Source organism: Arachis ipaensis, chromosome B07 (genome assembly GCF_000816755.2).
Source record: "Arachis ipaensis cultivar K30076 chromosome B07, Araip1.1, whole genome shotgun sequence".
NCBI lineage: Eukaryota > Viridiplantae > Streptophyta > Magnoliopsida > Fabales > Fabaceae > Arachis > Arachis ipaensis.
The window spans coordinates 120,181,993-120,201,446 of record NC_029791.2 but is presented as its reverse complement, the minus strand read 5'-3'; the positions used below and the strand labels follow the sequence as shown (position 1 = coordinate 120,201,446).

Genomic DNA, 19,454 nt, shown 5'->3' with positions numbered 1-19,454 from the left:
AAAATCCTTTTTTCTCTTTCTTTCTCAGTTTCTCTTATTTATTTTGATTTTTTTTTTCAAGTTACAGTTATGGTAGTTAAAACTTGAAACTTTTGGTGCTAGTCTTCTATAGCTATTGTTCTGCTAAGGTCTTTCCTTCTGGCAGAGACCTGTGGAGAAGAAGATTCTCAAGTTCAATGTGCTTCTGGGTGGATTAGTTCGTTTGATTGAAAGGAACATCGACAATAGGGTTGATTCAATGATTACATTCTTGCATGAGATAAATTTCTTTTCAAAACTTGGGTTTCTTCTCCAATTACTGTCATGGGAGAAGAAAGAGACAAATGTGTAACTGTTAAGTGAGTAACTATAATAGTAAAAAGAGAAAACAAAGGTTAAAAAGAACCCCACTATATTCCACAAAAGAAGGTAAAATACTAATGGCTAAACAGTGTCAGGTTAATTTTAAATTCTTTTTCTTTTTTTTTTTTTCCTTTAATCTTATTTTATTTTTGAAAGTTTTAAACATTGAAATGAATATGGAAGAGTGCTTAGAAAATGACTAATCATAGTCCTGAAAGAAGAATAAATGGAAAGGGAGGCTTAAGATTGAGGATGGCACTTCTGAGATTCCTGAATTGGCTTTAATGTCAAAGGTAGTTTCTTTTGCTCTTTGGAAGCTTTTGTCTGATATTGAAAGCAACAATGGAGATGATGATGATGATGAAAAATTCTCACCACATTCTCTCCCATATCACTGACAAGTCTCTCTCTATCTCTCTCTGAATTTTGTTCTGTTTCAAAATTCTTCAACTTCCCCTTTTTGGGGGCATTGGGATGTTTAATATATGACACTAAAATTTCAGAGGTCACTTTCCCATTTCTAACCGTATCTCATGCTTTTTGTCCCTTGCCGGAAATTCATGCCTTGCCTCCTTATAAGGGTTCCAATATGAGTGATGCTTTAAAACCAGACAATAAAATAATGCCCAAAGTGCAAGCAAACAGACAAAAGAAGAAACCAGGACTAATTATATTGGCTATATAATACAGCATGCTTCATGACACAGTAGCAGAAATGGTGCTCAGAACCAGCCACCCTCCCATAAAGCAATGCCTTGGCTGCAACAGCCATTAATTAAAAGTTACAATTGTCAATGTACCTTTAACCATAGTAAATCTATTAAACCTTGGTTGGTAAAATAGGATAGTGGTACTCACATTTAATTCCTATGGCTTTCAAAATAACACATGTATCATTATGCTTGGCAAATAGGAACAGGTTGGAGAAAATTTAGATAACCTAATCTCATGCAATACTTAAAATAAACAGAGGAAATTAGTGAACAATTGACACTTTGTGAACACATATAGCTGCAAAAAATAATGGTTGAATAATTTGACAATCTCAAAGACAAAAGTAAGAGGGTTGGTTGGCAAGTGTGATGTGTAGCTATGGTACCATTTGACTTACATTTGCATGTGTAATTTACAGAAGCAAGCTTCATAAAGATGAGCAAGGATAAAATTGAGAAACTGAGGGATTGAGATGCAAAATTAAATAATTAGTTGATAGGCCGAGAGGTAGTACAATGATGTGTCATGGATGAATTGGAGGCTGCCATTTTCACAACTTCAAAAGAAAAAATTTTCTCTAAATGCCTCAGTCTGATTTCTGAGCTTGGAGACTTGGAGTTGTAAGACTCAGTCAAAATCATTGAACCATCATATCTTCCTTCTTGTAAAATGCTCCTGGGCATCCCACTCCGTTGAAAGAGTCACTATTATCTCAATCATCTTTTAAGCAGCCCGTTCATGTCATTGTAGAAGGAGTACCTGAATATTGATGAAATGAAGAGACCTTAGAACAAGTTCAAAAATAAAATCTATAGGGGTATGCTATAACCATGAGAAAATACAAATATATGCTTTCTTTGCATCAATTCCCTTTGGCTCCGTTTGGTTAGTGTATCTTGTGAGACATAGACACAAAAAGATTGACACAGAATATTAATGTCTACGTTTGGCAAAACAAATGCACAAGACACACAAAATTTTAAAAAGTTTGTAATACCCTCACCATCTACCCTCACCACCACCCCTGATTTTCCATCTACCACCACCAATATCCCTTTTCCACCACCATTCATAACCAAAAACCAATAAGACAATAATCCAGACATGAAAATTCCAATAATCAACAACAGATTCAATAAACTATACCAACACCACGATTTGGGCGGCACATATCAGAACTTGAATTCATATTACTAGGAGGTCCTAATAAGAACAATCACATTGCTGCCTTTGTGGTAGCTTCAAAACTAGTTGCAACTTCAGACCACAAGAAAAAAGATGCAGATTGGTGGTCAATGGGATTCACAATCATCTGTCATGAGTTTGACCATAACAAAATAAAACTGTATGCTCATTTTACTTGTTAAATATTTGACCATAATAAAATTGAATGCTTCTTAACCATGCTTTACTTTTAATCAGTGATAGAGGCGTTGAAAAATAAAGGCTAATATTAATGATAGATACAGAAATGATAATGAGTGGAAGAAAACTAAATCAAAGCTGCAATCATCTCATAAAAGCGCGAGGAATTATCAAAATTCACAATACTGTTGAAAATAGTAAGCTTGTGAAAGTGATTGCACCCAACATTAGAAGAATTTGCGCAAGTCAAACTAGAACCTAATAATATTGGTCATAGCATACCCTCAAAATCAGAGTATTTACTTGTTCCCCTAAATTGAAACCACTTCTCCTTCTCCATGTTCGATCGGAACATTCACACGGGCTAGTTCGAAAATGCACAATAGTCCGACCCGACCCGGCCGATTAAAGCATTCAGTAGGGGGAAAAGTTTCGGTTTTGTTTCAGAGGAATTAGGGTTTTGGGTTTGTGATAAAGGAAAAATGGGAACAGGATTACTTTCTCATTTTCAGAAGCTACGGGTGCACAAGAGCATCACCACACTTAAACCTCAACTTAATATTTTACTGGTATTTACTATTTAGGTCTTTAGGACCCTCACAAAACTATCTTAAATAAAATTAACGTTATATCTACCATATAAGGTTCTTTTCACAAATTTTTTTATGGAAAAAGTAATCCGCGCATATTTATAAGGAATGGAAATTTTATTTTTTTTACCAAAGATACGATACTCGAATCCGCAACCTTTTAATTGAGTATTGGGAGACTATGCCATTTAAGCTATTACTCATTGGCTTATAAGAAATAGAAATTGAAATAGGGATACTAAGACATAAAATTAGATTTGACATATGGTAGAAATATTATATTTTAAATTTAATCTTGCATTTTTTTTTCTGGTCTCTTCAAAAGCACAACATTCTTCCACCTTGGCGCTGTAAAATTAAATTAAATAACTGAATATCAAAACAATGATACCTTTCTCCATTAGTAAGACTTAATTAATTCTAAGGCGGCCAAACATTATTTGAGTGAAAGAGAAGAAATGTAGTTTTTAATTTTGGATTTGTCTACTTGAAAAACAATTTTGTAACAAGTCTGTATTATAAAAATTAAAAACATTAATTCATCTTATTATGTCAATTTTAATTAAAAATTTGATGAAAATCTAAAACAATAGCAATGAATTTATCTAAAAATTTGTATCTTGAAACAAGGGATTATGATTTCAAGAATCTTTCTCTAGTAATTTGATTTTGCCTCTAAGTGGCAGTCAAGTGATTATGAAATAAGTTCACGTTGTTGACTATTAAAGAGCCTCTATCCCTTTTAATCAATAGTTATGTATTGACTTTATCCTAAACTTTTAATCAATAATATTTCCAATAACTTCTTAACCTAATCAAACCAGTTCGAGATATTAATTCTTGTCAAGAAATTGTTACTATAACTACCAATTGATGTTTATATTTTGATAGGTTCTCATTCTACACATTAACCAGATTAGAATTGTTAATTAAAATATTCAATATTACTCAAATTTTTTAGTTTAATAACACCACTTAATCTGATTATAATTTTGGGGTTAAATACGATTTTGGTCTTTAAGATAGGGGTTAAAAAATTTTTTCGTCCCTAATTTTTTTACTTACAAAATCGTCCTTAAGATTTAGCTTGATTTTAAAATCGTCATTTCGACCAAAATACCCTTCTCCTTCTTCCCCAAAATTCTCATTTTCTATTCTTCTTTTTTTTTTCTCCATCACAAAAGCAGAACCAGAAACAACCAAAAGCAGATAAACAAGACAAGAAGTAGAAGCAGAAGCAATATACATGAATAATGAAAGCAGATAAACAAGGCAACCAGAAGATAAACAAAGCAATACACATTGAGGACCAGAAGAAACAGAAAGCTATAAAACAGAGTCTTGCCTTCTTCTCCAACAAAAGAAATAGAAGTAGAAGCAACCAGAAGCATCAACAACAACAATAGAACAAAAAGGAATAAACAGAAGCAACCAGAAACATCATCAACAACAACAACAATGGAATAAACAAAAGTAAAACACCTTCCTTTAAATCTAAAAAATTAAAGAAAAAAAGAATAAAAAACTGAAACAGCACTGCAGGGACCTCGAGGGAGAGCAGGTGATCTGCGAATCGCGAGGGGAAGGGCTGCAGAGGTGGTGGCGGAGGAGGGGCTGCGGCGGTGAACTGCGAATCGCGAGGGGAGGAGAGCTGCGGTGGTGGCGGCGGATCACGTGGAAAGGGCTGCGGCAGTGGTGTCGACGCTGCGAATTGCGACAAAAACGGCGATGCGGTGGAGGCGGGATGCAAATCGCAACGAGGAGGGCGCTATGGTGGTTGGCGGCACTGCGAATCGCAATGAGAACGACTTTGCGGTGGTCGGTGGCGCTGCGAATCACAAGGGAGGCACTGCGGCGGTGCAAATCTCGAGGGATGACGACACTCTTGAGGGCTGGCGGCGGATTCCCTTCCCCTTCCCTTCCCCACCTTTTCTTTCCACTCTTCTTTCCTGAACACCCCCTCCCCACAGTGTGATCCCCTTCCCCCTTTCCCTTTAACCCGTTTTTTTTTTTAAATATATTTCTTTTAGTTATGGTTAATTTGGTAATAAAAATTAAAATTTTGGTAAAAAAGACGATTTTAAAACTAAGTTAAACCTTAGGGACGATTTTGTAAGCAAAAAAAGATCAGGAACGAAAAAAATTTTTAACCCCTACCTTAGAGACCAAAATCGTACTTATCCCATAATTTTATTACCGTCTTGGCTGCTATGCATACAAGTCTTTTTGGCAAATAAGTTCAAACAAGTTAATTTTAACCCAATAAAATCTACTTGCATAACGCGTGTGTGAAATCACGTCGTTCTTCTTCGTGTTTCTTCTTCTTCTTTTTCGCGGTCCTCTTCCAATGTTTGTATTCCACGTTCCTCCTCCTCCTTCTTCTTTGCATTCCTCCTCCTTTTTTTTCCGCATTCCTTCTTCTTCTTCTTTGCATGTTTCATCCTCTTCGTCATTCTTTTTATTGCTGCTGTATTTTTTCCTCCTTATCTTTCTATTAATTTTGTAACATTATATATTATATATATATTGTTTAATTTTTTTTCCAAAAAGAATTATGAGAAAATGAAATAAGAAAATGAAGAAGAAGAAGTAGCAGAAGATGAGGAGGAGGAGGAAGAGTTTTGAATTATGTAGAACTTATCAGAATACAAATATACCAAAATTTCTTAACAGTAACACATAATTTTTTTTAGTTTTTATACCGAAATTTTGCTACAAATGCACAAAAATATTTTTTAATGCATTTTTTCTTCTTCTTTTTTTCTTTATTTCTTTCTTTCTTTTAGTTGAATGAATGTAGGTTCATCCTCTTCCAAGTAATTTTGTAGCATTATGTATTTTTTTCCTTCTTTGTTTATTTTTTTTATTCTTGTTAAGAGAGTAAAACAAGAAGAAACTTGAAAAGGCAAAACAAGAAGGAAAAGATGAATAAGAAAAAAAGAAAGAAGAGGATAATGATGATAATAAAAAAGAATAAGAAGAAGCAATAAAGGAGGAGGAGGAGGAATTTTGAATTATGCAGAACTTATCATAATACAAATACACCGAAATTCTTAACAATAACACATAAATGTCTTAGTTTTTACACTAAAATTTTGCTATAAATACAAAAAAATATTTTTTAATGCTGCATTTTTCTTCTTCTTTTTTTTCTCATTTCTTTCTTTCTTTTAGAATGTAGATTCATCATTTTCTTAGTAATTTTGTAACATTATGTGTTTTTTTCTTCTTTATTTGATTTTTTTTCTTATTAAGAGAGTAAAATAAGAAGAAAATGAACAAGAAAAAAAAGAAGATGATAATGATGAAGAAGGAGGAGGAAAATGAGTTTTGAGTTATGCAGAATTTATCAGGAAATAACACCGAAAATTGTTAACCGTTGCACAGAAATTTCTCAATTTTGACACCAAAATTTTTTAATTGTGACACAAGGTTTTAAGAGGATTATCATTAAGTAATTTTGGTGCATTTAGGGTTATCATTAAGTAATTTTGGTGCATTCTAGATTTAAATTCGGTGCATATAAGGTGCACTTTTGGTCTAAACTTATTTTCAAAATGTACCTCAATTAACTCTGAAATTAGAATAAAAATACACCAAAATTTCTTAACAATAACACATAAATTTCTAGTTTTTATACCAAAATTTTGCTATAAAAGCACAAAAATATTTTTTTAATGTTGTATTTTTTTTCTTATTTCTTTATTTCTTTTACTTGAATGAATGTAGATTCATCTTCTTCCAAGTAATTTTATAGCATTATGTCTCCTTCTTCTTCTTCTTTTTTATTTGATTTTTTATTCTTGTTAAAAGAGTAAAACAAGAAGAAACTTGAGAAGGTAAAATAAGAAAAAAAAGATTAATAAGAAAAAAAATAATATGATGATTATAATGAAAAAGATGAAGAAGTAGCAAAAGATGAGGAGGAGAAAGAGAAAGAGTTTTGAATTATGCAAAACTTATCAGAATAAAAATACACCGAAATTTCTTAACAATAACACATAAATTTCTTAATTTTTACAATGAAATTTTGCTACAAACCTCAATTAACTCAGAAATACACAAAAATTACTTAATAATTACGACACACAAATTCGGTTTGAAAACAACACATAAAAATGACTGAATTTTTAACAAAAATACATCCAAATCAATTTGGATCAGAAATTCTACGATAATATATGAGATAACGATAACGATGATAATGATAATGATGACAATAACGACGATACGTATAAGAAGAAGACGACGATGATTATAATGATCATGATCATAATGATGAAGATGATGGAGGAGAAGGAGGAAAAGGAAGGAGAAGAAGAAATTTCAATGAGAAAAGAAGAAGGAAATGGTGTTGGTGACAACGATAACAAAAGAGAAAAATAACGAAAAAGAAAGAGAAAAAAAAAGAGGCGCAATAAAAATGTGTGCGCATGAGTACAAATAACTTGTATGTAAAGATTAATTCTAAATATTAATCATCAATAAAAGGAAGCCTCAGTAAGTCCGAATTTGACACCAAAAGTAATAATTTTCACTAAATTAAAATTAAAATTGGTTTACACTTTAAATCCTCAGAGATCTATTTCAAATCACACACATAGCATGGGACAAATTAACTTATGACACAAAAACAGTGAATTTTTTGAAGAAACATATCCACATAAATGAGAAAAATAAATAATTATAAAGATGATCAAAATTTTAGGAAGAACAAAAATTATATTTATAAAGATTATGAAAAATAAATAAAAAATAATTAAGATATATATTTGTCTCTTTATAAAAAAAATTTGGTCCTTCTTAAATATTATAGAAATTAATCTTTCTTAATAATTTTAGTACTAAAAATTCTTTTTAATAATTACATGTCTGTAACGGTCTTTTAGAGGTATTTTTTTAGAAGTTAGGAATGTTATTATAAACTCAAAACTTTAAGTATTGGTTTATTTATTTAAAATAATTGGCAAATTTTTGAAAAGAAAAATCTTATTTGTATTCATTTTTTGTTATACACTAAACCGACTCACTTATGTCTGTTATAAAATGGACCCTAGATCTCAAATAATAACAGTAGAGAATAAGTTGACTTAGTATAAAGATAAAAAAATAAATATATGTATTATCAACATTCAAAACCTAAAAATTTTTTTCATCATCTCAAATATAGTGTATGAGATTCAATAATAAATAGTGTAAGAATCAGAAAAAGCATCTTATTTTTTTAAATGTCCCATTTAAGATTCACTATTTTTTTTTTTTTGTTTTTTAGTTGGTCATTCTTCTTAAATATTATAAAAAAAAATTGGTCTTTCTTAATAATTTTGGTATTAAAGGCCATTTTTAATAATTAAATTTTTCTAACCGTCTTTTAGAATAATTTTCTCAATTTTTTTTAAATTATAGTTTCCTTGACTCCTTTAAAAAATATCAAAATTTCTCAAATTACTCCTATACCTCTCATTATCTTTACCTTCCACCTCTTTATCTTCCAAAGCCACCACACATTACTATTAGGAATAACAACACTATTCGAATATGTGGGTATCTATTTCACCCCTATCGGATTAAGGCAGATAATTACCCATCTCAGTGCAACATGATGGAATCTTGGGCGGGACGAAACATGATCGGATTTAGGTAATACCCACCTCTATCCGCTTTAGTGTATATATATATATATGTAAAATAATTAATCAAATTATTAATAATATTGTATCACTACAACACACGCGGTGGATCCTGCGCCGAACTTCCTGCGGTTTCACAAAACGCAGCAACTAAGGCTGAATTGCTGCGATTCATCTCCAAATTAGCCTTCCGACGCCGATTCGATCTGCTTTTGCGTCGAACCCACCAAGCCCGCCGCTAATCCCAAACCATCTACCGATATTCTAACCCAACCTCGCCTCAGAATACCCAAAACCAAGTATTGAGAAACCCGCCAAAGGAGAAAGCAGAGCGCGCGAAACTCTTCCCTGCTCTACCCTGGCCCAATCTGTGACCGTGGAGTCTCGTGGCTGTCCATCTAGCCCCCTCCTTCCTGCCGTCGACCCTTTCCAGAATCAGATCTGCAGCTCAGACTCTTCATCGTGTGAACACACTTTCGGGCAGAGGCACGAAACACATCTCCCCGCGCCCATCCTTGCCGCCGTTCTCCTCCGAACACCACTACCAGCTGCATCGCGCTTCCCGTTGCTGGTGGATCCATCGTCGACCAGCTTCGTGGTTTAAATTCTGGTATGTACAAAACCCCTCTTTTTTAGTAAGGTTCTAGCTTGTTCTTCATTTGTTAGCTCTGTCTCACATATGAATTATTCCATTTTTTTTTTCGACTAAAAGTAACCGGTATCTGAAAAGGTAGATCAAAGGTTTGTGGGGGACTTTTTCAACAATATTTCCTGAAACGATAAGCCATAGAAATAAATTGGAAGTGACAACTCCTTTCCATGTAGCAGAACCTACCACCAAATTTTCAAGTTTGCAAGTTAATGAGGTTGGATGAGCCCTAAAACTAGAAGCAGATAATTTGTATCAATTATATCTAGAATTATAGTCCAAAATAATGAATCCTGTTATCAAATATCAATGAAATAAAAGACTTGTTTGAATTTGAATATATACTATATCGATCCAAAGCTCTCAGTTTTTTCCTCTGGCTCATAAGAGACGTGGTAAGAACTTGGATTGCTGATACATAACAAAGCAGTACAAAGTTGCATTTTCAGCGACTTGGACATGTAAGAGTTTGTCTCATGGTGGTGGTGGCTAACACTGGCCGTGTCGGATTGCATGAACGTTGAGACTGGAATGGCTGGATGAGCAGCAGCTGCATATGTAATGGAAGGGTAAAGTTTATACCAATAAGAAACACAAGCTGGTTGCCAAATATCCTAAATCAAGATTCAAGAAGCAAGAATTCTTTTTAGTGTTAACATAACAAAAGTTATTCATTATATAAACTGAAATTGGTAAATGGAGAATCTCACCAAATGAAGTGAAGATAAAGTTTGAGTTCTAAAGTTTGATATGTGTAGGACTGTTATCTTTGCAAAGAACTCAAGTATTATATCATCTATAGCATAGTACACCTTTTAGATTTTACTCTTATTTCTCAGTTCCTGTTATCTCATTATTACTTATTTCTCATCCCAATACACTTATCAATTACTCATACATATACAAAAAACACAGCTCCTGTTACTATTCACAATCAAAAGGCTTAAGCTACCAACGGAAGTCATTGTTAAGAGTAAAGAAAAGTTATGAAAGGACTAAGCTGCAACATTGGCCCAGTTAAAAATATTTCCTTTATTCCCTTGTTTTTTACCCCTTAAATATTTCCTTCTATCCCCTAACTTTGTAGAAATATTTTCTGCTAAGATGCAAGATTATAACCCCCATATTCCTGCTTTAGAATTCTTAGTTACTAAGTTTGGCTTTTGTGTTTTGTTAATCACATTTTTGTTTCCTCTTGCTCTGTTTAAGACCTTAGCACAAAAATTATTGCTCTTTTCAAGACCTTACTAAGTGTAGCTTTTCTGTTACTTCATTGACCGAACTTGTTCCCTAAAATTGTGTTGGAGTTCTAGCACTGTTAGTATTTTAAATTAGTTCATGATTATTTCAATTTGTACTATTTTGTTCACTGTAGTATTAATTATTGATTTGGTAATATAATATGACTAGTTGAGCTGTTTATGTAGCCTTGTATTAAGTTGAAAGTGAGGAAGTTTTGTCTGGTTGCTCTAAACAGAACACAGCAAGGTGTATCTTTTTGAGACTCATAGAGGCTTTGTTTTGGGGTATACTAATCAATTTTGTGTTCACTTTTTATGACCAAGTGTTGTGGTTTTTCCAATGGTGTAATTGATGATAGTGCAGCGGTATGCTAGGCAAGGTTGTCAAACTCGCGAGTCTAAGTAAACTCGTGGCAGCTGACCTAGACTCGACTCGCGAGTTAACTCGTAGACTCGTACGAGTTCACATGTTATGAAGTATATATATATATACTCAATTCTAACCCTTTAAAATTAATAATATCAATCTTAAAGCACATAATAAATTAAAATAATAGCATACATTATAACAAATACTTTAAAATACACATTCAAATTCTCTATAATTATTCTTATACAAATACAATATAGAACACATAAAATTAAAAATTCTAAATCTATAATACTAAATCTTTAATTGAACACTGAATAATATCAAATAATCAAATTAACTCTAATCAAAATAATTAATTACTAATCAGTCATGAATTGATGAACCATCTGGCCATCTAACATAAACGATAAGCAATAGGCTAAAATTAGAAGCAATACAATTTTAAAAAAAAAAAACTAAATCAAGAAGCAAAAGCTCAAAGAAAGGGCAAAAGACATACAAAAAATAGAGGATATAGAAGAAAAGAATGGACAAAGTCCCAGCAATAGCAGATTGAAGACAAGGGTGCAGTAGTAGCACGACACGCCGGTGATAAATAGTCATGGATTTCATGACGGTGCAAACCAGAGTAGAGATAGGACGGTAGGAGAAGTAGTCGAACTTGTGAACGATGATAGCACGATGGAGTTGCAGATAGTGGAGATGTGAAGAAATACAAAGCAGAGGGCAATATAGGTAAAATTCACAAAGACAATTGTGCAAATCAGAGCAGAGGTAGCAGACGCAGGTGAACAACAGCATCTCGACGGGGAACGACGACTACGGCAGAACATGGAGAAAGTGAGACTTGAGAGAAACAATGCAGATGAGTGAGTTGTGAGTGAGTTTTCTTTCATTCTTTGGGAGTGTTATCGTAATCCTAAGAAAAAAAAGTATTTTTTTGGTTTCAAAATGACGTTTTTTTGAGCAAAAATGAAGAAAAACACAAACTCGCTAACTCGGTCCTAGACTCACGAGTTTGTCCGAGTTTGACCGAGTCTAGCCGAGTCTACTCAAGATAGAGTCTATGCCCGAGTCAACTCGATTCTATATCTAAACTCGTAAACTCGTAAGAGTTTACGAGTTAACTCGAGAGTTTGACAACAATGATGCTACGTACAAGTGAAATATTTTACATCAACTTTGTTTTATGTTAATATATGATGGATGATTAATAAAGCTATTGATTAGACTTCTTACTATATTTTTCTTCACTTGATATCTATTTGATGAGGTTAGAAGCTATGAATTCTTCATTCATTGTTTCTATAACTTGAATTTGCTGCTGAAATTAAGTGGAAAGTGATCTATAGAAAAAAAGAAAAATTATTGAGCAGTGCAAGTTGTTCATCTATTTTAGTATTGAAGTATATTCACTAATTATTATGAACCTGGAAGTCTTGCACTATCAGATGTTCATCTTAAATTGGTTTTATTATTAATTGATGCAACTTCCTTGGCAGTCCTGTTATAATTTTGTTTAAAGGAAGATTGGAAGTTATATATAAGGCCACGCTTGTGCCAATGTGGATGTTACATATATATTATGCCAACTTGTCATGTTTACCAAGGTATCTAATTCTCCATTTGGTATAAATTGGTCCAGACTGTTGAAGAACAAGTCAGAGCTTCTGTTGAGCACAACCTGGGAGAGCTTATTCTGGGTTTCAAGAAAGAGGACGCAGGTACTTCATTACTTCAAAATTACATCATTTTTTGCCCCTACCTGATACTTCCTGATTCATCTGATAATAAATTGGCTTTAGGATTTTCACTTTCTATGTTGTACTATAACTTGGTTTGCTTATTGGGAATGAATAGAAATCTTAGCAATGTGTGTTTGCGTCATGTCAATTAGCAACTCTCCTAAAGTCCGATTCTTGGAAATATTGCGGTATTGTACATGTATTTATGTTTATCTTGAGTGGTGATTATTCTTATCCAACAGAACTTCTTATGTTGTTAATAAGTTATGCTTCATGGTTTATGGTTGTCTATTATATTGAGATTTTTATTTTCATTAATTAGCGTTCTTTTTCCTCCTTAATTTTTTCTTGATGAGCATACATGGAACCTAAAAGTATATATTATGCACTTGTTTAATTTGTGTCTGTGATTGGATTCAACAAAATTTGGCTTTGTCATAACTGCTTTTGAGAAGGATGACTCCGTAACATTCAACTAGCTTAGTGGTTTATATTTAGATTTAGTTAGTTATAATCAAGTAGTGTGAATTGTGTTCAAGAGAGATCTATGAGAGCATAATTGTGTTGTGAATTCAATTAACTATATATTAATTTATATTCCGTAATAGAGAAGTTTGATAAAATTGGGTGTATTCCTGAAAATCTAATAACCAAGGATACCGCAGAATGAAAAGGCAATATGGAAGATGGGAAACAATGGCTGGAGGTGTTGGAATGTCCATTATGTCCACTCGTTTATAACTAACTAATTTGGTTTGATTAGTTTAGCTAATGAAATAAGACGATAGTATAGTATTAGAACTCAAAAGCATATTCCTATAATGAGTTCATGTCCGTGGCACGTGCCTCTTTTTTAGGATGAACCATATCATCATCCCGTTAAGTTAAACAAACAAGGTTTTGATCACAAATTCCGAGACACTGCCAAACTATGAAGCTTTGTAACCTATTAAGGATGCTCACTGATAAACTCCAATTTTGTGGTTTATCTTGAGATTATTTTGGGAGATTTTATCATCTTTTCCCATATTTATTCAATGAAATAGCATGGTTTTGTAATTCTTCCGTAATTTATGCTTAAGTGTAAAAACATAATTTTTTAGGCCCTTAAATTGGTGATTTTAATTCACTTTAATTCCATTCGATGCCTTGATGTGTTTGTTGAGTGATTTCAGGATTATAAGGCAAGTATTGGATGGAAGAAATGAAGAGAAAAGCATGCAAGTGGAGAATTCATGAAGAAATGAGCAAAATGGAAAGTTGAGGGCCACGCGCACGCGTCATGCACGCGTACGCGTGCCTTGAAGATTTACAAGCCATGCGCACGCGTCAAGCATGCGTACGTGCGAGTAGAGGTTTTGCCTTCGACGCGCACGCGCACAGGTGATATTCGGCACGTGACCCACTTAAAGTGAAATCGCTGGGGGCGATTTCTGAGCTGCCCAGGCCCAATTCCAACTCGTTTTTGAGGGTATTTCATGCAGAATTCAAGCTAGAGCAAGAGGGAGCACTTAGTTAGTCATGATGAGCCTTTATAGTTAGTTTTCTAGAGAGAGAAGCTCCCTCTTCTCTCTAGAATTAGGTTAGGATTAGGTTAAATTCTCTTGGATCTAGATTTGATTACTTGATTTCATCTTGTTTCCTATACAATTCCTTGTTATAATACTTCAATTCTTCTTGGTTCTTTTGTTAGTTTTACTTCCATGTCCTTTATGTGTATGAATGCTCATGTTAGACTTGAATCTCTTTTAATGAAATTTGATGTTTGATGTTCTTTTATTGTTAATTTGAGTTGTGAATTTTACTTTTCTTGCAATTGGTAGTTGGTAGATTTATATTTCTTGCACTTTTACTGTGCTTTCCTTTTATGCCTTCCAAGTGTTTGAGAAAATGCTTGGTTAGATGTTAGAGTAGATTTTGAGCATTCTTGGCTTGGAAAGAGAAATTAGGTGATCTTGAGTCATTAAGACCCAACTCATGTTGGTAATCTAGAGTTGTTAGCTAGTTTGATTTCCGTTGACTCTAATCTCTTGCTAATTTAATTAGTGAGTTGATTAGGACGTTTGGATTGAGATTAGCTAGTCTTGTTAGACTTTCTTCGAGCGTGAAGATAATATGTTACTTTCTTCCATCGTCGAGGATGACGTAATGAGATAAATTCTTGTTAATTATTGTTATTAGTGACTAGGATGGAAAGCCTATGATCTCAATCCTTGCCATGAATGTCTCTCTCTTTAATACTTGCTTTCTTTAGTCACTTGCTTGATTTACTCTTCTTGTCATTTAAATTCTTGCCCATTTAATTTCTTTCCCTCTTATCAATCAAACCCCTTGTTCTTCATAGCCAATAATTGACCACTTCATTGTAATTCCTTGTGAGACGATCCGAGATTTAAATACTTCGGTTAATTTTTATTGGGTTTGTACTTGTGACAAAACCAAATTAAATTTGATGCAAGAGTTGTTTGTTGGGTTGGAGCTATACTTACAACGAAGTAATTCTTTTCTATAAGAGAAAATCTAGACCGACGATAAACCTTTCTATCACTCACCAAGGCATTTTTTAATTTATTTCACTCAGTACATGAATAGATTCAAAGGCTTTGTTGTTTTTTTGTGCAACTTTTTGCTGTTATTTATATTTTTGTTTTTTATATTTTTACACTATAACTTCTGTCCCCACCTCCCTCTTTTTTTTATTTTTTAAAGGAAGCTCTTCTTTTCCATTTCATTTTTTGGCTTTGGAACCAGAAATTCTTTCTTCCAGTACTTTTTTAAAAGTGCAGAATTAGACCATGAGTAAGCAATCTTCCATATACCATTTATATGCTATCTATTATCCTGGATACAAGTACTTTTATCTCTGTTTCATTTCCAAGTTATTCTCCCGATCTCTCCATGGGATTACTTATTGAATTAAAATATGTTATTACTCTCCCATTACACAAATGTGAAGAATTTAATATATGCCTTCGGACACTTTGCCCGAATTTTTTTTAAATATTTTCTAATTGTATTTCCTTATTAGAGTTTTATTCATTCGTTTATATGATTTCATTAAAATAGATATAGATAAGAGTTGGATCTCAAAGCCTCGAAGTAGTATCGAATACAGGGCTGGCTTGAACAAATTTTTGGACTTAGCATTTGCGAATGTATCATCCGATGGGATGATACATTGTCCATGTCCTTCGTGTGGGTTCCAGCTTTTCCAAACTAGGGAGGATGCCTACGATCATCTGCTGATAAAACTGTTTCCTGCTAAGTATACCTTTTGGTTACATCACGTGGAGAGACGTATAGGAGAGAGATCTACTGAGACACAAGAAGCTGACCCAGATAGCGTCTGTCGAGATCCAATGCACGACATGCTTCATGAGGCATTCAACTTGCTAGGTTTTGCTGCCGATGAAGAAGACTCACATAACATAGATTCTAGGGGGGACGCCAAAGAGTTACCGTATCTGTACAGTGAACCTAGTCAAGCGGCCCGTAATTTTGATGAGTTGCTTTAGGATGGAGAGCAGGAATTGTATCCGGGTTGTGCAAAATTCTCGAAGCTGACTTTCTTGGTGAGGCTATACCATATAAAGTTCCTGTGTAGAGTGAGCGACAAGGCTTTCGGAATGATACTAGAGCTACTAGGTGAGGCCTTTGAGCATACAAAGATTCCAGCCTCACTGCATGATGCCAAGAGGATCATACGAAAGCTCGGCATTGCGTACAAGAAGATAGATGCATGTCCGAATAATTGCATGCTATATCAAGGCAGTGACCAAGAACTATCTAAGTGCAAGCGATGTGAGACCTCAAGATGGAAGTAAAAGACTAGGAGGAATTCCATTGTCCGGATCAATGTAGTTGTTAAGAAGAATGGGAAGCCGCAGGCGGCGAAGATTATTCGTTACTTTTCCCTTGTTCCACGACTACAACGGATGTTCATGTCCAGTAAGACATCGGCTGACATGTTGTGGCACAAAAAAGGTCCTAATTCAGATGGTTTTTGAGGCATCCAAGGGACGGAGAGGCATGGAAGGCATTTGATAAAAGATATACTGAGTTCAGTGGCGATCTGTGCAGCGTTCACTTAGCCTTAGCTAGTGATGGCTTTAATCCCTTCGGAAATCTCAGCTCAAGGTACTCAATCTGGCCCGTGATCCTCATCCCCTACAACCTACCCCCATGGATCTGTATGAAACACAGCTCTTTCTTGCTGTCTATGATTATTCCCAGTCCCAAGATGCCTGGTAATGACATAGATATCTACCTACAACCCTTGATAGATGAGTTGAAGCAGCTGTGGGGTGGTGTTGATACGTACGACGCTAGCGAGAAAAAAAATTCAAGATGCATGCTGCGTTGATGTGGACAATCAGTGATTTTTCAGGGTTTGGCAACTTATCTGGGTGGAATACGTACGGTGGGAGAGCGTGTCCTACGTACAACTTGGATACTGAGTCTAAACGACTCACCTTCAGTCAGAAATGGTATTTCATGGGTCATCGGCGCTTTCTGAGTCAAGGCCACAGATTTCAGCATGACCGGGTCGGATTTGATGGCAATGTAGAGGTCAGAGGTCCCCCTGTAACATTTTCGGGTGGAGATATTTTGAGACAATTGGATAATGTGTATGTCACACTTGGCAAGGTGCAAACGGTTACCGGTAAAAGAGCACGCAGACATCAGGTTGCATTACAAGATGAGTCTTCTTGGAAAAAGAGGAGTATTTTCTTTGAACTCCCATATTGGGAATATAATTTATTGCGTCACAATCTGGACGTGATGCACATAGAGAAAAATGTGTGCGACAACATAATGAACACGATACTGAACGACAGTGATAAATCCAAGGACAACCTCAAAGCTCGAAAAGACCTCCAGCTGATGGGAATTAGGCGTGAACTCTGGCCTCGGGAAGATGGAAAGTATCCTACTGCAATATTCTCTATGTCAAATTCACAGAAGGACATCTTTCTTAGAAATTTAAAGAATGTGGTCTTTCCAGATGGTCATTCGAGCAACATATCTCGCTGTGTTGACCTACAGCAGCGAAAACTATCCGGCTTGAAAAGTCACGACAACCACACTCTCATGGAACATCTTCTCCTGATTGCATCAAGGAATGTATTGAAAGCCCCAGTGGCAGTTGTCCTGGCTGATTTCTCAACTTTCTTTCGACGACTATGCAGTAAATCTATAGACCCTCATCAACTTCCTCTCCTACAGGAACATGTGGTCCTCACTCTTTGTCAACTGGAGATAATTTTTTCACAGTATTTCTTCACAGTTATGGTACACCTAACCGTGTATTTGGTCGAAGAGGTATTCCTAGGGGGCGGGATGATTTATAGGTGGATGTATCCAATTGAAAGATAACTATAGGACTAATTTTACATTGCTACTATTTCGAAAGCTAACAACCTAACACACATATCTTGCTCGTAAAGGTACCTATGTCATCTCAAGCAGTACGTGTGTAATAGGACAGCATAGGAATGATCGATTGCCGAGGGCTGCTTATCCGATGAGATTCTCACTTTCTGTTCACGATACCTGGATAATGTTGAGAGCAGGATCAATCGACCATTGCGTATTGATGATCGACCGAGCAAAGATGTGACTGATACCATGACAAGCATGTTCCCATTGATTGTCAAAGCGGTAGGGGATGCGGTACATATGAATCTTTCACTAATCGAGAGACTTCAAGCACATCGTCACATGTTGGTCAATTGCACAGCTGTGGAGAATTTCTTAGAGTAAGTGCAGTTATTTCAGCTAGGATGATGATGTACCCCAAGGCACTCCTTGTTATAACCTTTGACAATAAATCCTTGTGGTATGACCAGGGATTTTAGGGCTAGCAAAAAAAGACAGCTACGAAGTATTGGAAAAAGAAACGAAGCCTACATTGACAAGGTTGTCCATAGAGAATTTGCCGAGTGGTTCAAGCATGAGGTGAATCTTCTGTATGGCTCTTCCATTTATAGTTTTGATGGTATCTTGCTTTCTGTTTCTCAACTGAATAACACGTATATTTCATTGGTAGATACCACTGGGAAGTACTATGCACCCGAGAGAAATGTAGTGGCTCACATGTGGCCCCAATATTTAGGCAAAGCGCTTTAAGGCGTACAATGTGAATGGATTCAGGTTTAGAACCCTACCAAGAGAGGATGGAATGAGAACCCAGAATAGCGGGGTTTGTGTCACTTATGACACTAGAAGTTATGCAACCTTTTGTGACAGTAACATGGCTGTTGGTGGCGTCTCGTATTATGGGAGATTGGTAGACATCATTGAGCTGAATTACAGTGGTCAATTTTCTGTGGCCTTGTTTAGATGCATCTGGGGAGACACCACGTCTGGTAGAGGCATAAAGCAAGACATTTTGAGACACACATGTGTCAACTTTAGTAATTCGATACACACTGGTGATCGTGAAGATGACGAGCCGTACATTCTTGCATCTGAGGCTCGCCTTGTTTAGTATGTACTAGGTTATTTAGTCTTTAAATTAGATATAATTTGGTATTATATATAATATTGTAGTTTTACTATTTTTTAGGATGAAATTAGTGAAACAAATTTGAAAATTCATCTATTTTTTTTATAATTATGAAAACCGTGAATTAGTAGTAGTGTTATTTGAGAATTCATCTATTCCTTTTTTATAACTATGAAAACTTGTTTGAATTAGTAGTATTATTATACTATCAGTTTGACCCATATCCGAAAGATCTTATTTTTTATATATCTCAAGGCCCACACCAATCTCAAACCTTGAAGAGGTTAAACTAAATAA

General features: G+C 34.8%; 1 long non-coding RNA gene across 1 annotated transcript; it reads right to left on the bottom strand.

Annotated features, from left to right (window-relative positions):
- On the bottom strand, nucleotides 48–3,018 carry LOC107606107. The gene is made up of 2 exons (XR_001612615.2): nucleotides 2,704–3,018; nucleotides 48–1,815 (listed from the first exon to the last, which is right to left on the bottom strand). It is a non-coding gene; the product is annotated as an uncharacterized LOC107606107 (long non-coding RNA).